The sequence below is a fragment of the Lissotriton vulgaris genome, chromosome 2_1 (genome assembly GCF_964263255.1).
Source record: "Lissotriton vulgaris chromosome 2_1, aLisVul1.2, whole genome shotgun sequence".
Lineage (NCBI taxonomy): Eukaryota > Metazoa > Chordata > Amphibia > Caudata > Salamandridae > Lissotriton > Lissotriton vulgaris.
Window position 1 is genome coordinate 740,989,216 of NC_141687.1, and position 14,262 is coordinate 741,003,477.

Genomic DNA, 14,262 nt, shown 5'->3' on the forward strand with positions numbered 1-14,262 from the left:
CGTGAAGAGACATTATGGACTACCGCCAAACTCTGAATCCCAGAACGCCCACGTACCAGTGACTGATACCAAACTCCCCCTGCTAGAGATAACTCCCCAAGAGGAGTACAGGCAAAAGCTGAGGTCTAGTAAGTCAGACAGTTTAATTGTTTAAGTCCCCCCCTGGGTGAAGCGGTTAGGCAGTTCTGACAATGTTTAAGTTAGACCCAAATAGAGAGAGAGATAGACAGGAGACCAAGAAGCAAAAATATCGTAAAAGTCTCTGGAGCAGATGCATCTGCACCTTACTTATTATGCTTTTTCTGAGTCTTACAATTATTGTTTCGAGTTGGATGCTTTATATGTATTTTCCTCCTGCACCTTCTTTTTCTAATAACACTGCAGAGCACACGTTTAGTACTCTACCCCCCCACGAATTGTCCTACTGACTTGCGCTGCGCAACAACACATTCATTCGTATGTTACACCATTCTCATCAGACCAGCAATGCTACTAATTGTTGGATATGTGGCCGACTTCCTCCTTATCAGAACTACAAGGGAGCTCTACCTCTCTTTCCTTACCCGTTTACACATAATGGTTCCTGTGGTGCCTGGTTTAGTTTAATATCTTCTATAGACACTGACTCCAAGGTTTCCCAAGGCAATTGGATATGGGGAAATCTGAACACTGTCATGAACAAAGCATGTTTCCCGAACGAAGAAGGTCTTCCACAAATGACAGGGACAGATCTAGAAAACGAAGTGTATGGATTAGGCAATTTCACACTTAACCTCATGATTCTAAATGTTCAGTCAGAAACCAGTCCAGACTTGCCATCCATATCAGTTCTACCAGCAAAAGGTGTATTATGTGTCAGAAAGAATGGTTCAGTACATCTAGGTCACAGTGACTGTACTACTGTGGTCGAATTCAGTGATCAAGGCAAGTCTACATTCAAAGCTTCCCGACATTCCTATTTTATATGTGGTCAGACAGCTTATGTCCGTTTACCTCCAGATTGGGATGGTACCTGTTTCATTGCATTCTTATTGCCACCAGTATTCCTAGCCCCATCTGATTATCACAGGAATTCCCGCCTTAATATTGTTAGACACAGAAGAGACCTCCCACTAGTTGATCAGACTGAAACTACCTGGGAACAATATACAGATTTCAATAAAGGATTCTTTCCCTATCTAGGTACTGTCTCCAATAGTAAACTGATACGTAGATTAACCAGTATTCTCGAAGCGGTAGTGAATGAGACTACTTCAGCTTTGGGCAACTTAACAGAGGAGCAGTCTGCTATGAGACTTGTTGTTCTTCAGAATCGCCTTGTCCTTGACGTCATCCTGGCTGATAGGGGCGGGGCTTGTAGAGTCATCGGATCCGTTGCTGCGTATTTATTCCAAATAATGCGCCATCAGTCTATAAAGCTATTACCAGACTTCACGAGATTGCTCATCTGATACACCAGAATCCAGGCTCCTGGACTTGGTCCGGTTGGCTCTGGAGTGTAGTAACGGCCTGGGGATGGAAGCTACTGTCATTCCTAGGAATCATATTGGCCATAGTATTCAGTTGTTGTCTATGTTTACAATGTGGGCCAGCGATTTGCGGCTTGTGCGCCACAGCTTGTATTCCCCATTCAAGTGCACGTTCCCATTCCCGAAAACAGAAAGAAGAACAAATGATGCTATATGAACAAATAGATGGTCTCATGAAAATCGATATATCATGAAGGGTCCGTAGGGGACAAGGAGGGAATGAGGTAATTGGAATTTTTATGGTGAATTGTGTCCCCTAACGTAGACCCCAACGGCTCCATGTACGAGTTTCAAGTGCATGTAATTTCCCTCCACAACCGAATCTGATGACGCAAATACATTTGCGTCCAACGTTAACATGTCCTCTATCAGATCCACCATGAATGGATCGATAATTCCGTTCCTAAGTATGCCGTGCCACCGTCTTTATGTGGTGCACTTTCACGTTTTCCTGGCTCTGCCGAGCTAGGCCCTGATTTCTGTCTTCAAGCCATTTCTGCCTCTGCCTCTGAAAGCTGCAGCCTGGAAATGCATCCCTGACCTCTGCCTTACTTCCTGCCAAGCGAGCGGTGCCCGGCTCGGCCTGGTCTGCCTGCCAAAAACAGTATTTTGCCTTCAAGTTATCAGCATAGCCAGCTCAGCTCCTCGAAAACACATTCCTGTCTAGTGAAATACGAAAACATATCCCCTGACTGCAGAGCAAGGGCCAAGCCTTCCTGTCCTCCCTCATGCAATTCATTACTCCCGTTGCCATGGTAGGCCCCGTCTTGGAGCCTTTGCACCTAGACACGCATACATTCAGTATAGAATAGCCTCTGCCCGAAAGACCTTTTACTCTAGAATAAACATCCTCCAAACACCAGATATCAGATATGTTTAGGGACAGGTCGATCTGACATGCCAGACTTCTGTCTTCTCTACTCGTGTCAAAAGTCAGACTCTTAGCTTCCTCTAGATACACGTCAATCACACGTCATATTAGCTGCGCACGCATCCAGGCCTTAGGTTTCAGCTGACTCTGCAAGAATTCTTTAAGCATCCACCCACTAATGACACTTTTCTGTGACGTTTCTAGTTCACGCCTCTGTGCACACCCATATTCACGCCTAATTGCTACGCACATGTGTTCTTATCATATACATTTCACTTGTCACGCCTACTGTATTCAATACTATTGTGTCATTTTACTATATATGTCATGTACTGTGAATAAATCGTTGACATCTTTTCCTGCCATCATTGCATACCCGAACCCTTGTATTGATGGACGAGATCTCCATTGACTCGAGTCATTTTGTCATTTATGATTAAAGCCCTTATGACTCAGACATCACGGACTCTGCCTCTCATTTGATTGAGCTATTTTCTTGTAACTTATATGGCAAAACAAGTATACGGTAAATTATTTACCACAATTATATAATAATAATGGTTTGAGCACTATGTAGTAAAACATTCATTGTAATAAGAGTGTAGCACTTATAGATTAATTTATACATTTTTAAAATGCTTTGCCCAGTCTGTATCCTCTACAATTCCTTCAAAACTTTGACACTATTGTTTTAGTATTGTAGTGAGCCATTCAGCAGGATGTCCTTATCTATGCACTGTGCAAAAAATGAAGGTCTTACAAATTTAGTCAGGCACCATATTGCAGAACTGTAACCGTACAGTCCGTACCCAAGTAATCATGGAGCAAAGTAGGCCTTAGGCCATGGACTGTTTTAAACCCCTATAGACTATGCTTGCAATCTTCTATTCACTTGTAATCTTCTCTTTTATACCTTCAATTCCTAGTCTGTATCGTTACACTTTCACCAGACACTCTCACACTACTGTTTTAGTATTGTAGTGAGCCATTCAGCAGTATGTGCTTATCTATGTACTGTGGTAAACTGAAGCAGTTATAAATTCAGTCAGGCACTTTCCTTGCAGAACTATAATCATCCACTCAGTTCCTAAGTTCTCATGTATTAAAACAGGCTTTAGGCCATAGACTGCTTCAAACCTCTATAGACTATGCATGCCGTCTTTCATGCACCTGCAAACTTGTCTTTTATACCTTCAATTTAACAGTCTGTATCTTTACACTTCCAGAAAAATCTCTGTTATTGCTGATTCAGTATTGTACTGAGCCATTCAGCAGAATGTCCTTATGTATGCACTGTGCTAAAACTGAAGCTCCTATAAATTCAGGCACTTTCCTTGCAGAACTATAATCATCCATTCAGTACCTAAGTTCTCATGCATTAAAACAGGCTTTAGGCCATAGACTGCTTCAAACCTCTATAGACTATGCATGCAGTCTTCTATGCACCTGCAAACTTGTCTTTTATAGCTTCAATTCCCCAGTCTTTATCCTTACACGTCCAGCATACACTCTATCATTGCTGATTCAGTTTTGTACTGAGCCATTCAGCAGAATGTCCTTATCTATGCACTGTGCTAAAACTGAAGCTCTTATAAATTTAGTCATGCACTCTTCTTGTACAACTGTAATCGTCCAGTCAGTCCACAAGTAATTATGGAGCAAAGTAGGCCTTGGGCCATGAACTGCTTTAAACTCCTATAGACTATGCTTGCAGTCTTCTGTGCAGCCGCAAACTTGCCTTTTATACCTTCAATTCGCTAGTCTGTATTGTTACACTTTCACTAAACACTATCACACTACTGTTGCAGTATTATAGTGAGCCATTCAGCAGAAAGTCCTTATTTATTTATGCACTGTCATAAAAATTAAGCTCTTATAATTTTAGTAAGGCACTCTCCTTGCAGAACTGTAATCATCCAGTCCGTATCCAAGTAATCATGAAGCAAAGTACACCTTAGGGCATGGACTGTTTTAAACCCCTATAGACTAAGCTTGCAATCTTCTATGCACCTGCAAACTGGCCTTTTATACCTTTAATTCACCAGTCTGTATTGTTACACTTTCACTAAACATTATCAAACTACTGTTTCAGTATTGTAGTGAACCATACAGCAGGATGTGCTTATCTATACACTGTACTAAAAGTGAAGTAGTTATACATTCAGCCTGGCACTCTGCTTGCAGAACTGTTATCATTCAGTCAGTACCCAAGTTTTCATGCAGTAAAGCAGGCCTTATAATATGAACTGCTTCAAACTCCTATTTACTATGCATGTACTTTAATGACCTAGTCTCTATCCTTACACTCCCTCCAAACACTCTGCCACTACCGTTTCAATATTGTAGTAAGCCATACAGCAATATGTGCTTATCTATACACTGCACAAAAAGTGAAGCAGTTACACATTCAGCACGACACTCTTCTTAGAGAACTGTAATCATTCAGCCACTACCCGAGTAGTCATGCAGCAAAGTAGGCCTAAGGGCATGGACTGCTTCAAACACCTATAGATAATAAATGCACTTTTCTATGCACCTGTAAACTTGGCTTTTAAACTTTCAATTGCCCAGTCTATATCCTCACACTTCCTCCAAACATTCTGCTACTGCTATTTTAGTATTGTAGTGAGCCATACAGCAATATGTGCTTATCTATACACTGTACAAAAAGTGAAGCTGCTATATATTCAGCCAGACACTCTCCTTGCAGAACTGTAAGCATTTAGTCAGTTCCCAAGTAGTCTTCCGCTAAAGTAGGCTTTAGGGCATGGACTGCTTCAAATCTCTATAGACTATGCATGCACTCTTCTATGCACCTGCAAACCTGCCTTTTAAACCTTCAATTGCCCAGTCGGTATCCTTACAGTTCCACTAAACACTTTCACACTTCTGTTTCAGTATTGTAGTGAGCCATACAGCACTATGTGCTTATCTATACACTTTTCTTTTTTGAAGCTGCTATACATTCAGCCAGACACTCTCCTTGGAGAATTGTAATCATTCAGCCAGTACCCAAGTATTCATGGAGCAAAGTGGGCCTTAGGGCATGTTCTGCTTCAAACCCCTATAGACTATGCATGCACTGTTCTATGCACCGGAAAACTTGTCTTTTATACCTTCAATTTCCCAGTCTGTATCCTTACACGTCCAGCAAACACTCTGTGATTGCTGATTCAGTATTGTACTACACACTGATCAATGAGTAACTACAAAACTATAAGAGGAGTGACAGAGTGTTTGGTGGAAGTGTAAGGATAGAGACCTGGGATTTGAACATATAAAAGGTAGGTTTGCAAGTGCATAGAAGACTACAAGCATAGTCTATAGGAGTTTAAAGCAGTCCATGGCCTGAGGCCTACTTTGCTCCATAATTACTTGGGTACTGACTGGATGATTACAGTTCTGCAATGAGAGTGCATGACTGAATTTATAAGAGCTTTATTTTTAGCACAGTGCATAGATAAGGACATTCTGCTGATCAGAGTATGTCTACAGATTACATATTCCCCTTGAGCTACTTAATTTCTCATTCCAAAATAATTTATTCAAAATGTATGGCTGAGTAAATACTACTACTTTAAATAAGGAAGCCTGTAAACACTCCAGAGAGAGTGAATATTTACTGAACTATCTATTTTTAGTAGGTCAATGGGGTATTTTCCATTTATAGAAGCAAAAACAATCAGGGTAACATTTGTTTATACTCTTTCTTCATTTAACAGTCCTATTTTTCTTTTATCTTCCCCAGGCCAAAAAAAGTTCAGAAACGTAGGGCCTGATTATGAGTGTAGTGGTGCGCAAGCAGGCCGCCACACCACCGCCCGCTACCCACTGCCAAACCTCGCAGCTGTCCGTCGCCAGATTACGAATTAACTGGTGGTCTGTACGGTGGTCCTTTGCAGGCAAGGGGTGTGTGAAAACAGGGGGGCATACCATGTACCCCCTGCATACATCGCATGGTGCTGAGGCAACAGGGCTCCCTTTTTTTCCTCACTGCCACAATGTTTATGGTGAGCTCACCACTCTGAAAAGTGAGGCAATCTGGAAACTCATAATATACTTGGCTGTGCCACAGCAGCCCCACCAAGCGTATTGCAGCATCACACTGCAGAAGCATTCCTTTGGCAGTCCGACTCCCAAACTCATAATAAGGCATTTGAACCACTGGTGTGGTGGTCCATGCACCACAACCATGACCACAGAGGTCCATCGGCCCATTGTGCCCATCATCTGGCCCTCAATCGTCATCTGGATGTGGTAGACTTATGGTTATAAGTAGTTTATCTATTTTCAGAAAACTGTGTCAAAATATTCGGAACATTAATGCTCCCTTATTCGTTTACGATTGGGTGGTATTTGCGCAGTCACCCTTTATTTCATTGGCAAATCACTGTCCTTGGAGAGAAAATCCTTTTCTGGTTTTGGTTAATATTTGCAAATCGATAGCATGATAGATGCATAAGGCTGCACACATGGTTCCTAGTGCTTGCCAAATCACTTATTATCACGCTTTTGTGTGACATCTCAGCCGAGTGGGGATTTTTTGTGGTCACACATCAGATATCGAATGAGGACCATACCATTTTCACTGTGGCAGGGTGCCACTAAAGGAGCATGTGCTTATCCGCACGATTTTTTAAAGCGTAATAATGCTATATTCTTCCTCCTTAGAAGGGGTTATTAGTGTACAAACTGAGTAGCACTGTGTAATGAAGGTAAATTAGTCCAGTAGCCGAGGTGTAGATTAATGAAGGTTTATTGATGCTGTTCATAGGTGGTCTGTTGTAGATGGTAACAGACATCAATCCAATACGTCCTAAAAATATTGAGCCCCCTCAGGAGCAGCTTCCTTGCCGTTTAGCCTATACTCTCAACTGACAACCCAACATTCCATTACCTCACCATGCACAGCAACATTCCACAGCACATCCTCACTGGCTGAGCAGCAAGGAAAAGGAAGCAGGAAAGATGCATAGCACTGGAAACCAGATACCACACACTGCTCCGTTAATGTCCACATATTGGTAGTAGTTAAATTTCTTGCAAAATAGTGCTCATTCGCTTAAATTGATTTGTTAATCCTAATTGCAAGACGTTTTAGAAACGCAGAGATTTTCAAATCTGCAGAAAACTCAATAAACAAATATTAGACAAAAGAAGTCAGTTTTTACAATTCTAGCACAACATCAAGTGTACAAATCTCCCAAGAAGTGTACATTTAGGTAAGCAGCGCAGGTACACACGATTTATTATAAAGTCAGAATCCTTACACTGATCTCATACCTATTCATTGAAATGCTGTGGAATTTTCGGAAAACGTGTTTAGGTGCAGGAAACCTTTCTTTCACAGTTTTCTCCAATTATATATTATAATAGTGGAAATGTATCGGCCAATTTCCCATCTGTAAACTGTCATGCTGATCAGACAGCTCAATTGATAATAGGACATCTTCCCAAGAGGTGACTTCATAGCACCTTCTGAAGTGCTCTGATTGTCAACCTCGTTAGAAAACTATAAACATGAAAATATCAATTCTCATTATTACTAGAGTTGGCAGGGTTGAATCCATACTTGTCAGCCTTGATTACCTTGTCACTTTTACTTTTCAAAGATGCCACAAGGAGCGATGCTAAATTAAACATCACTATACTCACAAAAAATAGCTTTTAAAATGAGGCAAATTGGTATAGTGTTAAAATTAACACAAACATGCTTCCATCTCACAATATTCAGTTATATATTTTTCAAATCCATCGTGCCCTTTTCACTTTGGGAAATCTACGGGCATGGATTACCTCGTACATCACTTTGTGTCTCGATGCAATTCTTCACCTGAGAGAAATTCAGCAAGTCATGTTTGTGATTTCCACCCAGTAGTAAGAATACATGTCTCTACCCTTTATATGAGGGATGGAAAGGAATTGCAACATTTGTGATGCTAAATATACTTTAAGGAACTGTATGAGAAGCTTTAAGGCATACTCTGTTAGCAGAGTACTATCACACACACACCTGACAAAACTGTACCCACGTAGCAGATAAATAAAGCCCACGCATTGACCTCCACCCAATTCCCCCTTGTGTTGCGTGTACATATGGTTGCCAGAAACCATTTGAAACCTCCAGGATACAACACACCTCGCTCAAGAGAAAGAGAAATGTAATTGCATCTTTAGCCTAGCTTTCGTCTTCCTCAAAACCCCCCACTCACGTCACACTGTCTTTAAACAGCGGACATCTCCCCCTCACAGATATGCAGTCCCTTAGAGTGAAAACTGATTAAAATGATCTGTCTTTTTTTACTTCTGTTCCTATGTTTAGTGCAGTACTTGAAACAGGTGAATTAGCTGTGGGTGTTCCTGTGACAGGGCAAGAACCAGGACATTAATTTCAATGCATCCATACCATCGAGCCCTGTGCGCCTCTCTGCTATCTATGTCACAACCACACATGTCAGAAATGCTCATCTTTATCGAATATTAACATTGTGATTAGTGTTTCTTGTTGGAAAATTGCAGAATGTACTCAACACATACTTATGTTGTAAGTGATTAGGGCCCTCAGTATGAGTGTAGCAGTGTAGGAGGGGGACCGCCCCACTCCCTCACTGCCAAAGCCAAGTACAAACCACCCGCCAGATTAGGAGTTTTCTCCTGTCCAGCGGGCAGTTCTTTCACGTTTCCAGGGTGGTGCCTATGAAACCGGCACCTCAATGGGAATGTCAAAGGTAGTACCTGTATGACATCGACTGCTGCAGTCCATTCCATGCAGGTGATGATGTTCATGCACAAAGGGGGGCACATCTTGTGCCCCCTTGTGTGCATCCACATGAGGTGAGGCACAAGGGGGCCCTCGAAGGCCTCCTTTGTTTCCTCATAGCCATCCTTTTATTGGCTTTTCCTGAAAATTGCAGGATCTCTGATCCTTGGCGGTTGCCATGGTCCCAGGTTGCCCCAACTGCGCCGATTGTGATAGGGCAGTTGGAAGACCGCCACCACTACGCCACCGCAAGTCTTGCGGTTCAAGGTCAGCCAGCCTCCTAATAAAGCCCTTAGCCTCAAATATGCTCATCCATATCATGTCATCCTTTACTTTGCAGGTTTTGGTTTGTCAGAGCCTCAACAACTGTTGTCACCTTCTTTGCTACTGCTCTGACGGAGATAATATATATATTTTTTAAAAAAAATGTTTTTATTCAGTTCTTGACAGTTCATTCATAACAATCATTACAGAAAATCCAAAAAACAGAATGATAAGCTGAAGAACAAATAAAAAAAGAAAAAAAAACAATACAGCATCATCTCAAGAAAGAATAAAGCCTGAAAGAGGAAATTTCATATCAAAAACATACATAGAGATTTAATCAAAATACGTCCCCCATATTTTTTCAAATTTACGGAGTCCCCCAATCCTTTGTGCATATTTAAGTTCACTTTTCCTTACTCTCTTCATTTTCTCATACCATTCATCCAAAGAGGGTACTACATCTGTTTTCCAATACTTAAGAATCAGTGATCTGGCCACCGCTACAATAATATATACCAGTTTTGCTAGTGACTCAACCAGATTAAGTTCCGGATCAATACCAAATATAATCAGTCTTTCATAATTAATAATCGTACATTGCATATGAAGTGAAAGCAAAGAAAAAATGCCCTCCCAGAAGGCCTCAATTCGGGGGCATAAGGCTACTATGTGAGACCGATTAGCCAAATCTGGTCGAGAACATCTAAAACAGATGGGAGATGAATTACTAAACATTCTGGCAATGACTGCAGGTGTATAATATAGCAGCCATTTACCTAAAAACAGCATTCGCCTCCAGTTAGCGCCTCTCAATATCGAGAAATTAAACTTATTTAATGTTTTCCACATATTGACTGTTAAGTAGAGACTTTCATGTTTCTGCCATTTTTTAGTTGCTTTAGTACTCAGATCCTCCTCTCTACTCTGTGCTAGGACTCTTCTCCATTTTCCTGGTTTCATGAATAGTGAAGACCAAAAGAGATCATTGGATAAATCTGAGGCTTGACTGATCTGTACTAAGTCAGTTTGAACAAAAACTTTATATAGTAGATTATAAGAACCCATAAGAAGAAAATTTCCCCCAGTTAGAGAAAGCATCTCGGTAGGAGTTAGCCAAGCTTCATTTTCAACGAAATTCAGTAGTGATGTAAACCCCAGTCTGACCCAATTTTGTATAATTTCTGGCCCCATTTTAATACCAAAACCTAAAATAGCATCACTAAATGGAGTTTTTAAACTAAAGAGAGAAAGTGAGTATCTCTTCAACATGGCGTCTCGTTTTTAAAAAAACCAATTTAAAACCTTGTATCGGACTAGTTTAGGAGATTTAGGTATGGGTAATGGAGAAGAGATTTTGGCTTCTTTGCATATTGTTTCAAAAAAGAAATGTATAAACAGTACTTGACTTGACATTGGATGTTTGAATCTTGAGAGATACTGTGCAAAATAAGCAAAGTAGTAATCTCTAAGGTTTGGGAGAGCGAGACCTCCTTGTTCTTTTTCTTCGTATAGAGTATTTATGGCAATTCGAGGTGTCTTTTTAGCCCAGACAAAAGCTGAGAACATCGATTCAATTTTCGAAAAGAAAAAGCCCGGTAATGAACATGGGATAGTGGAAAACAGAAAATTAAATAGGGGGAGAACCGACATCTTAATTGATGCCACCCGGCCTAGAATGGACAAGGTAGGGTATTCCATCGTGAAAACAGATCGCAAACTTTTTTTATTAAGAGTTCAAAATTCAAAAAGTACAATTCACTTACAGATGGCATAAAATAGACACCCAAATATCTTTTGGGTCTATTATTAATACAGTTTTGAAAATCCGGGTGTAATTCGGGAGTTATACTACCACAGATTAAAATCTCGGTTTTCCTCCTATTGATTCGATACCCTCCAAGTGCTTCAAATTCAGCAAAAACAGAAAGAGCCCGTCCTTGCGAATGCATCTCCGGTTTAAGAAGAAGCATTATGTCATCTGCATATAATTTGATTTTATCCATAGAGGCCATAGGTGGAAGGATATCTATAGAATTCCGGATTGCCACCGCCAGTGGTTCTATGAAGAAGGCAAAGAGAACAGGGGACAATGGACATCCCTGCCTTGTCCCTCTTTGCACTGAAATTGAACCCACCATGGATTTGTTAATAAGCACATGGGCTTTTGCACCTGTATGACATCGACTGCTGCAGTCCATTCCATGCAGGTGATGATGTTCATGCACAAAGGGGGGCACATCTTGTGCCCCCTTGTGTGCATCCACATGAGGTGAGGCACAAGGGGGCCCTCGAAGGCCTCCTTTGTTTCCTCATAGCTATCCTTTTATTGGCTTTTCCTGAAAATTGCGGGATCTCTGATCCTTGGCGGTTGCCATGGTCCCAGGTTGCCCCAACTGCGCCGATTGTGATAGGGCAGTTGGAAGACCGCCACCACTACGCCACCGCAAGTCTTGCGGTTCAAGGTCAGCCAGCCTCCTAATAAAGCCCTTAGCCTCAAATATGCTCATCCATATCATGTAATCCTTTACTTTGCAGGTTTTGGTTTGTCAGAGCCTCAACAACTGTTGTCACCTTCTTTGCTACTGCTCTGACGGAGATAATATATGATCTGACCTCAGACAACAGAGAGATTCCAGAGCCTGGTCAGTCTACCTCAACGTAAGCATGAGCGAATTTTGCGGATCTCGCGTTCGCGAATTTTGCGGATTTGCGGATTCGCAATCCGCAAAATCCGCGAATTTGCGGATTTTTTTTTTTTTGTGTTCGCCCGTGTTTCTGCCAGTTCGCGAGGGTTTTGTACACTTTCGCAAATTGCGAACTTACCTGTCGGGTCGCAAGTTTCGCGAACTTGTTGTTTCTACGTGTCCAGCCTGTTTGGGACACTCTTCTTCATCACTGCCACTCTCTGTCACCACTGCCACTCTCTGACTACTCATGCCACCCTCTGGCCCACCCATGCCACCCTCTGTTTCATCACCACACCCTCTGGTTGTCCAGTGTACATTATTTTCGGCAAAGCAAAGCACACCTTCCCTGCCTCAAGTGACCTGAATTAATTTGGGGCTGATTAATGTGTCACAGAATATTTTTTTAGCTGGCACCTGCTTCCTTAGTGCGCCCTGATTAGTGATCTTTTGCACTTGCTAAGTGCTTTCATTGTTGCAAAATTAGTTACAACACCTGCCCTGCCCCAACTGACAATAATGAATTAGGGGCTGATTAATGGATTTTAACTTCCAGCCTGGCTCCTGCTTGTCTCCCTTAGCTGTAATTCAGGACCTTTGTGGCATATGTGTAACTATTCTGAGGTTCAGAGCAGGGTCACATAATAGTTTCAACTGGCAACTGAACTCTGGAGGGGCCCCTCAGGAAGCACTACAGGAAATGGCTACTAATGATGAGCCTGAACTTTTGAACCTGGTAAGTAGTTACTTTCAGTTTTGCTAAAATCGTATTTCTGCAATTTTGCACTTATTCGCGGGGCGCGAACTCACGCGAACTCACGCGAACAGTGCGAGCAGTGCGAGCAAAATCCGCTGCTCGCGGATTTGCGGATTTTGCGGGAGATTCGCAAATCTCGCGGATTGCGGATTTCCCGAAAATCCGCAAAATCCGCGAGCGGAACGGATTTTCCGCCCATGCCTACCTCAACGTCAATGTTGAATTGTCTAAGCATATCTCTCTCTGAATAAGTATGAGGATTATGACCATGTGATTCTATAATATAATAAGTACAATATATTTATATGTCTCTTATACCCTACTAAATGCACCCATGCACCCATTGCAGCAAATCATAGAGTCATGTATCCTTCTTCACAGTACCTTACACACTCAACATCATGCTAATGTTACCTAATGTTCCAGTAGTTGCCATCCAGTACAATGGACTATGGATCTTTATTTACTGCATAACACTATGTTCCCATTGCCTCATACTGATATTTGTTTTGTGATATTTCAGGTGTAGGAAATCATATAAACACACACACACACATTTACACACACAAACACATCTCACAGTGGCAGTGACCACTGTGTTGTTATGGTTCACCTACAATTGTCACTGAAAAAGCATTTTTGTCAATAATGAAGTCCCATAACATGTCATGAGTGATGTACCATGCGAGGTTTTAAGCAGTGCGCGATAAGGCACCAGTTATGCTTAGTTCACTGAACAATAATTGGTCAGTTTCTGTGTTCTTAGTTTTTAGTTTGTAACCATACATGCACATTAACCATGTTTTTTTCAGTGGATTTCACAGGTCTTAATGAAATTACTTTAGGCTCTTATGGGACAATCTAACAATAACTTCACTTTGATCTTAGTTTTTTTTCAGTAAATTTCTGTTTAATCATATTCAACATGGGAAGTGTTTTTCCACCTCAAAAAAAGTTTGTCTAAATATTGATATGCAGTCATTTCTACTGTGACTAGTAGAGAATAGATGCAGGATCTGTAGAAAAACTGTTGAAAATATCTGTAGACAACTTAACCATTTTAAGACATGGTATGTAGACATATGAATTAGGGATTGTCGGAATATACTGCTTTATGGAATGCCCCTCCGTTCTAACGATACCAGGGAATACCTACCAAACCTTCACCATGAGATACTGTGCATAATTTATGTCCTTTAGCTGTACACAGTAAAGTGTGACCACAAGGCATTGTAGACCAGACTCCTAGAACCAATGTCAAAAGGTGTCCTTTGGCTGTGCACATCAGAGAGTAATGTGCATTGTGTGACCTCCGGATAGTATCTACAACCAGTCCTTCATGATTGCTTAATGTGAACAGTGGACAGCCTTTGGTTGTCTGCAGAAGGGATAAG